Consider the following 10,347-nt stretch of genomic DNA (forward strand, 5'->3'; position numbering starts at 1 on the left):
CAAGTCATTTTTATCATTTACTTTGTTTTGAGGGACATACAAAAACTGCTGTCTCGCAATAGCTCTCCTCAGTGCTTTAGATTCGTTCACACACCTGGTAGGTGAAGGCGCTGCTTAATGATACCAAAACTAAGTGGGCAAGAGAGGTGGGAAAGAGTGCTGTGCTGTGCATCCTTCAAAACATTTTCTCAGCTTTGGCTCACCACTCAAAATTATGTTGGCTGGTCCAGATCATCTTCATTGATTCAGTACACTCCCGGTGAAACACTGGTCAAAATTGGAGGATCTATTACACTGATATGGAGTAGCAAACACAGCAATATGGGTCTAAAACTGGATATATGCTGATACGCTCCACGCAAGATTAAAAATTTTAGTTGCTATTGGCACAAGAGGGAAGGCCATGGGTTTACCAAAACTGAAAGATTTGACCCTCTTGCCAACATGAATGCTGTCACCAAATTTTAAGGCAATTCACCGAACAGATTTTGAGATATTTCTGTACAATACTGACAATTTGGCCTGCCAGTACTGCTAGAGGGAACGTCATAGGTTCACCAAAATGGACAGACTTGATCCTCTGGGCAACATGAATGCTGTGACAAAATTTAATGGTGATCCACCGAATAGACTTGCAATATGTCCTTTTACATATAACTGCTGACTGAAGAATAATAATCCGTTACACAAACAGTTCTACAACACACAAATGAGTACTGAGAAACTCAAAAAAAAAAAAAAAAAAAAAAAAAAACAGACTTTTTGTAAAATGCATGTTGATTCCATTTTACCAACAAAAATAAACTTATTTCATACTATTTCTGCTCAACATGGGTCATAAAGTTCAGTAACTGGTGCTGTCATTGCTGGAGGTGTTATGAGGTCTTTCAATGCCAGAGGAATAACACCGCATGTTGTCTTGACCAAATATGGCCGGTGGGAAACACTACAGCCGAGCCGCCTCTGCTTGCACATTGCAATGAAAAGCAGTTCTCCTCAGCTAGAGTGAGAGCAGTCTGTGACACATAATGTGCTGAGTCTGACATAACTCCAATAGTAGCTACTTCTGCTCTGTACAACATTACTGTATAAGTGCATCTTTTAATTCCCCATACCCGCAAAACCAATTATAATCTTTGAAGTCACACTAGAAAAGGCTAGATTTGGTGAAGTTTGTACCGCACCCAAGCACGTTTGCCCCTAAAATCCAGATTATTGGACCAGTGTGATCGCTCTGTCCCATGCATGAATACAGTACACTTCGCCCGCTCTGGCACGGTTGGAGAGGGTGTGCTCCAGCACAGTATGGGCACATGCATGAGCACATGCATGGTCACACACGCAGCACGCGATTGTGGATATGACAATAATGCAGCTTTTCTCCTGCCTCTGCAAAACTGTTTAATGCGCGCAGCGCGATTACCGGCAAATGGCCACGTTGCGCAATCAATAATCAACCATGTTGTCTGTGTCACTGTCCATTGTGCTGCTGCAACCGTGTAAACAAAAGTTGATTTATGATGAAAGGTATTTATGGCAGTCTGTGTGCACCACACACCTGTCAGATGCGGCAGACCTGACCGGGTGGGCGCGGTGGCATCAGGTGGGCCGGCCGCGGCACCAGCCAGCATCAGGTAGGCCGGCCGCGGCACCGCACAGTGTGTGCGGCCACCCGGTTGAATGTAGCAGCCAGCTGACATGCCGCTCCGGCTGTCAGTTGGACGCTTTCTGAAGGAGGAAGTTACCACCGAAACTGTCAAGGTAAATAAAAATCCCTTAACATATATCTGACTAAAAGAAACAAAAACGTCTTTTAGTTAAAAGGAAGACATGATGAATGTATTTGAACTACACTGATTTATGATGAGGTCGGACCATGCCTGTTGTGGTATTTCAACATGATGACGTGCATACCGGGGGCAATCCGGTATGCACGTCTGCTTTTACGAAAACTAATGTGGACAATTTTATTACGGTGATGGAATACTGGTGTGAAGAAAGTCTGAAGTCTCTGAAAGTTCATTTGGAATGTATGGAAACAAGTGGCCTGACAACAAGTAGAAAAATGATAACAATATCTAAAACACGACTGCTAGCTTTGGGAAAATATTAACAGAAATGTTGAGTATATACATTTTGAACATATTGCACTGCCCACAATAAACCCTACAATGTTGTCCACTTCTGCCGAGATGCTAATTCATTTTCAAAGTGACAACAAGGTGGCTGCTAGAGTGTTCCTAGGTGGAACACCATAGAGTGCACCCTTGAGTGTACTAGGTGTTTGTGAGGGTTTCTAGGGGGTTGTAAGCAAAGAACAATTAGTAACAGCAGTGTCAAATCTAAAGCTATCAGACAACAGCCCAATATTACCAATGAAAAACCACAAGACAGCCCATAATAATCATTACATAACAGTAGTAAAAAAAAATAATAATAATAATAAAAAATAGAAAAGATGTGCAGTATGAATGTATGTACCTCCATGCTTACACTGCACAAATATTTTGGAGGCAGGCTGATAGTGAAATAGCAAAAAATAATATTGGGAATTAACATGAAATTGTTGTATTAATATCACTACTGACTTAGAAGCTTATGTGATCAACTAGGTCTAGACATTATGAACACTACAAATAGGCACAGCCGTGCCATGTTAACACTTTGGCTTTGCAATCTCACAACATTTAATTTTCAGGGTTTTACATATTTTTTAAAAGTGGGGGAAACAATCATATTAATTGGTTCGATTTTGGTTGTATTTCTGGGCTTTAAGGTGGCAGAATCATAAACACTCAAATAACCATAATGCCTTGCGGTAAACAGCTTGGTCAATTCCACCCATCTTTGGCCTCCACCTCCCCGAAGGCCAACTGGTGAACAGGAGCATGTTCTGCCTTCAAGTACAAGGTGTCTGATCACCCAAGACAAGACTTAATGTCTGTACTTTATGATACTGTAGCACCGTTGGCTCTGTTGGAGGACCTTTCCTTGCTGTTACTTTGGCGAAAGTCTGTACTCAGCAGTACTGTTTTAATGTATGTTTTTATTTTATTTTATCTTACTAACTCTTGATGTGATGGTGGGGAAAATGCTATTGTGATGATATGGGTTCTTCTGAGCAATGGTTATGTCAGCTGCCTATCAACATAGGTCGTCCAGGCTATAACCAAAACACAACAGCACTTAACACAAGTCTAGCATTACCAAGAGCAAACTTCACACAAGTTCAGACTCATTTACTTGTTTATTTTTTTCCTCCATCTATCCACATTATAAGTAAGATAAAATCTGATACATAGTCTACACAGGGAACTGTCACACAAAGCAAATCTTGCATAGTAAAATGTGCAGACAAAAATTTGTAACGCAACGTTGCATTGTCACGAGTTTCTGTGATTATGATATCCAGAGACATATTATTATCAGGGTCAGAAAATAAGCAAAATCAAAATGATTTGTGACCAGAGATGTATGTGAGGCTATGTTGACCTATGTGTTACAATAGCCTACAACTGATGCTGTTACTACATTAAATTCTGTTTATGTTGTGGTAAAAAATTAGCCACTGATTTCCAGACATTTGTTTCACAATGTAAGTCTATGGGAAATTGTCTTTTTGGGCCCCTGTGCATCGCATGATGGACCCAGAAGTTGTAATTATACAGTTCAGCCACTATGTCCAATTGGCTTCAAAGCCTTGCAGGGCAGAACTGTTTTGCGAAACTTTTTAGCTCTGACAGTCAATCATGTAAAGCACACACTCCTTTCATGGTAGCCATTTTTAAATCTCCTCGATAGCATAACAATGCCTTTGTTTCCTCCATATGTATAACTTCAAACTGGTCCTGGAGGAGTTGCTCTGTGTGAACTTACTATGTAAGCAAACAGCTTAAGGGCCTTAAGGCATTGACCTTATCTTAGCCTGTGGTCTGGCTGTCACTCACATACTAGTGAAGCCCAAGTCAACTGTCACATAGCATTGCATTTACATCCAGTCTGTCAGAAAATCAAACCTAGTGGACATAAGAAACAAACATGGATGTCATGAAAAGGACTGTGTGAGAATTTGGCTGCTTCAATCTTTTAAAAAGTTACTCAAGCAACTGAGTAGGAAATTACCTGGACCAAATTAAATCAGGGCAGGATGTTTAATGTGATATGTTATATGTTATGTAAGAGTCTTTAAGTGGATTTTCATTCATAACAAAATGAATGAAAAAATACGTACCTAGGAGGAAGGAAAAAATGCTTTCAGCAATCTATGTCAGCACATGCTACGCTTTGGAAAATGGCAGGAAGTGGCAGAAATTTACTATATTATTCAAACTTAATTTGGCTTGATCCAAGTAATATGTGGGAAAATGGCTTTATTCAAAGTCAACTGGGTCCACACAAACATAAAGTTATCTGTCACAGTGCCACCACTTCATTGATGAGTGTGATTTCCATTGCCAAAATATAGCAGCTGATAATTTAAACCTATCTACCAAGTTAGAGTATTGCAGGTCATACGATTTCTAAGATCATGTTATCAGCCCAAAAGATGCCTCACGAAAGCAATATGGTTTCAGCACATAGTACTTAACACATACTAATAATAAATATATTAATAATTAAGGAACACTACAATAACCAGGGAAGGTGGTCTTTTAGAGCTTGATCTCCTGGTAAGAGCTAAATAGATAAACGAAGGGACTTTTAATTACATCCCACAGCAGTGGCCTCACTGTTGGATTCCCAACTGGCACCCAGCTTTTTGCCCCCACAACCAACCACAACACCACAGAGCAAGGCCCTTTCATGGCAATCCTGTTACTGAGGACAAGGAGTATGTGGTGCAAGCCATCTGGATGTTTTGTTTTGGCTCACACATTTTTCTAAGTCATCATACCAGCTAAGACTTTGTGGAGCTGTGAGGTGAATTCAAGACAAATTTCCTTGAGAAGCAGTTACATGAACTGAAAACTATGCCTCAGCCTCACACCATAAAAACATGTATTTGCCAACAGAAATAAATGTGTTACAAAATTAGTAACCTAAAAATTACAAAAGGTTGGTCTTAAAGATATAAATTGGTGCACATAACATTCTTAGAGGAATCACTGAAGAGTGAATGCTGGTCATTTGGAACCAATTCACTATTTTTTGTAATGATTGTCATTTGGTTAAATGGGAAGGTTTATGGAGGTATATCTAGAAACTGAATTATTCTTGGTAGGGATTCGAACAGATATAATTTAAAGTCATAGGCCCTAACTTTTGACTATTAGTCACAGTAGGCTATGAATTATTGCTACTGTAAATTATAGCCACAAAAGGTTGGTGTGCAGCCTGCTTTTAGCCTTCACCTTGGGTATAGATGGTAAAATCTTGTTTATTCCAAACCTTGATGGTGCTTTTTTCCCATCTCTCTTTATGGATTTGCTAGCATTTTAAGGCACCTGAGGGCACATTTGTTTATACCAGTAGGTTGGGGAGTATGACTTTAAGATTGTTAAAGACTCTTACACTCTTCAGCAGTTGAAGTCACTGGAAGACCAGGGGGGTATTCCAGAAAGTGGGTTATGTGAAAACTCGGAGTAAGTTAACCCTGAGATGAGGGAAACTGAGTTTTCCGTTCCAGTGCAATCAATGAAAATTCTCAAGATGGTACAATGAAACTACAGTAAAACAGACACTTAGGTATCCATCAGTATACGTATCTGTTGACAGCTCAGCAAAACTTTGAAAATAACAAAATATGAAATGCGAATTAGGTGTGTTTCTGTCATGTTGATTGAAGTGAACACAAACACTGAGCAGATAGGAAGAAAGTGGGTTGTTCTATAATACCAGGCATATTTCTGTTCTTTGTGATCAGCATATGTTGGTTATGTGTTATTTTGTCTGAGGACAAAAACAAAGAAATACACTTGGGGATATTCTCATAGACTAATGAATGGACATAAAACCACAATGGAGAGACTTATGCAACTCTACCCTTTGAGAGAGGGTAGAGCTGGGAGGGAATAGCAGCAAATGCATTTCAACACTTAAGAATTCTAGGAATTTAATGTAATAAACAAAGATGTGGAAATGTTTGACTGGGTGAACATATTTAAGTCTGCACTAAGTCCTCAGAGAAAAGCTCCCTGAATATTATACATTCTGATAGGTGTAAAACCACAACATCAATAAAAAGACTAAAGATGTAATGCACTAAACTAATACAAAAACGGAGTTTTAGGCAGGTCATAAAGCATAGTTTCGTGCTTTTGTCCTCACAGAAATGATGTTTTGATTAGAGGACAGCCCGATAATGTAGCCTATAGTCAGGCCTGCCCACAGAAATGGCTGGGCCCCTGAAAAGGTCCAGTGAATGGGCTCTCCCCAAACCCGCTTCACTCATAAACACCTGGAGGTCCAGGGCAGCTGGAAGGTGGCTGGCTGGCTGCTGGTCCTTTGGGGCTTACAGTTAGGGTCAGGGCAGGGTGTCTGGCCTTGCGTTGGCGTAAGGACTAGGGTGGAGGCTGGATGGGTGGCTAGCTGGCAGTCATTAGTGATTAGGGTTAGGTTCAGGGCTGGGTGCAACACCCAACAGGAATACCTGGGAAACATAAGTTTTGATTTTTGCTCAGTGCTCTGAATGTCAAGGCCTATGTTTCTCACTTATGTCTGAGCACCTCACAAGGGGAGATACACAGGCAGTGCCTATGTTGAGTTACAGGTACTGCTATTCTTGCATTCTTCCTTCAGCTTTAAAACGGTCTCATTCATAAGTTGTGCATAATGCACCAGCAACCAGTACTACAGTTAGTTGAAGATATTGTTTAATGTCCGCTTCAGCTGCCTAAAATTCATGTTACTTGAATTTAGACTTGACTTTGGGGATCTTTCTTTCAGTGCAAGTCTTGCTAGGTGGACTTGTTCATTCTTAAGTCATTAAGACAGGCTCCACACATCGGCAAACTCAAGAGACAATCCATTTGATTCTGCAAAATGTCAAGTGCAGAAGCCTAATCCACAAAGTTTTCATGCACTGTTAAATTACCTTCATTTCTTGCTACTTTGGCCCATAAAGATCCTTTATGGGCCATGAAACTACAGCTTCATCTAAATTACTAGGATATGCATTCAAACACATTAAATTAAATTTTTACACAGCCAATTATATAGGCTCAAGTAAAGATTTTTAATTAAATTTAAAAATATATATATAGGCCCTATATATTATTTTTATAATATTTCTATATTCATATTTTTCAAACTTTAAATTTTATTTATTTTTACTTTCATTTTATTCTTATTTTGCACAAAGGTATGTTTACATCTTTAAAATATTGTAAATGTTTTTTTATTTGTTTTATACAAATGTTTATAGACAAGGGTGTGACTCGGCAAAATGGTACTTGAACATAAGTGCTGAGAGAGAGAGACAGAGCAAGAAAGCGAGATAGAGATTGCATGTGCACACATGCATGCATGTGCTACAGCAGTTTCCCTCTCATCAAAAAGGTAACAGCATTCGCACTGAATGTGGCACCTTCCTACAGGCTTGAGCAGAGGTGTAGGCCTTTTTTTTTTTGCACTCATGTACATGTAACCACTGTGAACATAAAAAAATAAAGTAATGTAGCCGACTGTAGCTAGAGCTGACCTGACAGTGGTTTTCAACAAACATTAGCCAAGGCAGAGCTACCAGACTGCAACCAAAATGGTTGCATAGCTAACCTAATAATAACCTAAAAATAAAGCCTGTTTATTTAGCAATAAAATCACAATATATTAATTTGAAAAACAAACAAACAAACAAACAAAACTCCATTATCCCCGGAAAATAAATGGAACATATACTCCTGTGACCCTAGAATGATAATACATGTTGGAGCTAAATATGAAGAGGATCTAAAGAGAGGAGTAGCAGGATTTGTTTTAGCTCAGTAAATGTGTGCCATCCTAACATGTGACATGCACCACAGGACTACATTAAAAATGCTGACTTGGCCTCACAAAATCCTTACACAGCAAAGGCTGTGTGGTGTTTGCCATGTATTCACACAGAAACCTAAGTTAGTATTGCAAGGGACAGTTACTCCCTGAAAATATGCATGTCACCAAGGAACTGCCTTCACTGTGTCTCATAGCCACTCCCAGTGGTGCTAGAATTCATACCCTGAGGCTATACTTTTTGCATAGCACAGCAGAAGATGGGAGCAAGCCGCACACATTAAGGTTTTCTCTAGATGCCTGGGGGTGCGTTGACCATATATATACACATGTCTAATGTTGAAGGTGTGCTTGAAGGTGTGCGGCATTCATGTTTTTCAGGTAACTTCAAATAAATGTTTACCTGCAAAACAAGAGCAAACCTTCTTCCTTATTAGGTGGTTGCATGCCACACACATCACTCACACTGATATGATGAGAAAACACACTCACTGTCACCCAGGTGGTTTAGTCTGTGCAACGAGGGTTATAAAGTCAAACTATTGGGGGCAAAAACGAGTCCACAGCAAAGGCTTTGGATGTGTAAGGGGTTTCAGTAAAAATATGGTCTGTGGAGGCAACGTTTGAGCGGGGATGACCTGACGTTCACACAGCCCATCCACAAACTACACACTCTTCTTGAAAAAGTTGTACATAGAGACAAAGGGTAGTAGTGGGGTCAAACTAACTTTTAAAGTAGATTACATAAAGTTAACACAGGGACATACGTTTAGTAAATGCGCAAAGCCCTTACCATATCTAAACACCCAGAACTGATGGATAATTTAACTCACTACAGATGTTTCTAGGTAAGAAACTTTGCAGACATTAGCTAGGCCTGTGTTACAACCAGTTAAGCTAACAGTTAGTTTCCTGTGTGGCGTTGGTGTGAAAAGGCAGCGCAATATTTTATGCACTCGTCTCTATTGCTGTATATATATGAATACAGGGCCGGTAGTTTACATGGCTTGTACATTTGTATTCTGATTTAGATTTAGTTTGTTTTCTAGTTCCCCATGTCGAGTCTCCTGTGACGTCAGGAACTTCGTGAACGGTGGAAACTTTTTAAAAGTTGAAACATTTTGTCTGACCTGAGCGCGTGGGTCCACTCCCGTCGACAGCGAATCCAACTCCTATATCCAAAATGTCGAATATGTTTCTTTCTATGTGCAACAAACCAGTTTTACACAAGCCAGAACACCAGATAGTTTTTTCCCCTCAGCTCCCTCCCTGTCCGTCTTCAGAGGCGGTGTTTAAACTCCACCCTCCGGCGCCGTGGGGCGGTGCCGCTCCGCTGGTGAGTCAACGTCGCTTGTATGGCATCAGTTCGCTGTCCAGCGGTCACTCGGAGCTGACCACACCTAACGGGCGGACACAGCTCTGACAGAAGCGTCCACAAACACAGACCTTTCCTCTGTGTTGGACAGAGCGCCCTTCAAAATGCTATATATCACAGTCGCTTAATCTATTATTTCGTGATTTTAGTTCCCGTACTACTTTTCTTTGGCTAAATGGTTTGTCACTTGTGTAAAAAGGTCGAGCCCATCGCGATATCTTACATGTAGCAATACTGCCACCGTGTGGTATAAAAGTGCCACCACGGCTTCGGTCGGGTGACGCCTCAAGCATCTTTCTTCAGTTTCTTTAGTTTCAAAGGAGGTCATTTTGAAAATTCACACACACACACACACACACACACACACACACACACACACACACACACACACACACACACACACACACACACACACACACACAGTTATTATTCTTGGGATTTTTTTCTACATGAAAATAAATACTTGAAAATACAACCACATTTTTTCTATATATTACCCTGGGAACTATGTCACTTCTTCTCATCACTGAAATTTATGAGGAGGAAGAATGCTGAGGAGGAAGAATGCTGTAAAACTATGTAACTGAGGAATTTAAACTTACTGAGAACCCCCTGGATATCTATATTCATAATTTTATTTTATTTTATTTTATTTTATTTTATTTTATTTTATTTTATTTTACTTCTCCTTTTCAGTTTATACCTGTCTGTGATAGGTTACTTGTCTGCTGTCAGAAAGAGACATGTTTTGTTAATGTACCTTGCCATTATTGTTGGTAAAGATTTGTTCATATGGTTTAAGAAAAGTTTTGTTTTGTTTTTTTTAATCTTTTTTCTTCTTCTTCTACCATTGCTACACAAGCTACCACTACTACCACAACTTCTTCTTCTTCTACTGCTACTCTGAAAAAGATGTGTTTTGTGAATACATTATGCCATTATTGTTTGTGAAGCTTTGTTCATGATTTAACAAAGGTTTGGGTAAAAAAAAAAAAAATCTTTCTTCTTTTACTACTGCTACTACTACTATCACTATTTCTTCT

The 10,347-nt window shown here is 39.7% G+C and overlaps 1 protein-coding gene across 2 annotated transcripts in view; it reads right to left on the reverse strand.

Annotated features, from left to right (window-relative positions):
* The window catches only part of tln1 (talin 1), a 116,567-nt gene extending 107,353 nt beyond the window's left edge, over window positions 1-9,214 (reverse strand). For both annotated transcript variants that reach the window (XM_030064654.1, XM_030064653.1), the window contains exon 1: window positions 9,060-9,214. The gene's annotated coding sequence lies outside the window, so the exon portion shown is untranslated. The remainder of the gene's footprint in view (window positions 1-9,059) is intronic.
* Between the last annotated feature and the right edge of the window lie 1,133 nt (window positions 9,215-10,347).

This window comes from Myripristis murdjan, chromosome 12, assembly GCF_902150065.1.
Source record: "Myripristis murdjan chromosome 12, fMyrMur1.1, whole genome shotgun sequence".
NCBI classification, from domain to species: domain Eukaryota; kingdom Metazoa; phylum Chordata; class Actinopteri; order Holocentriformes; family Holocentridae; genus Myripristis; species Myripristis murdjan.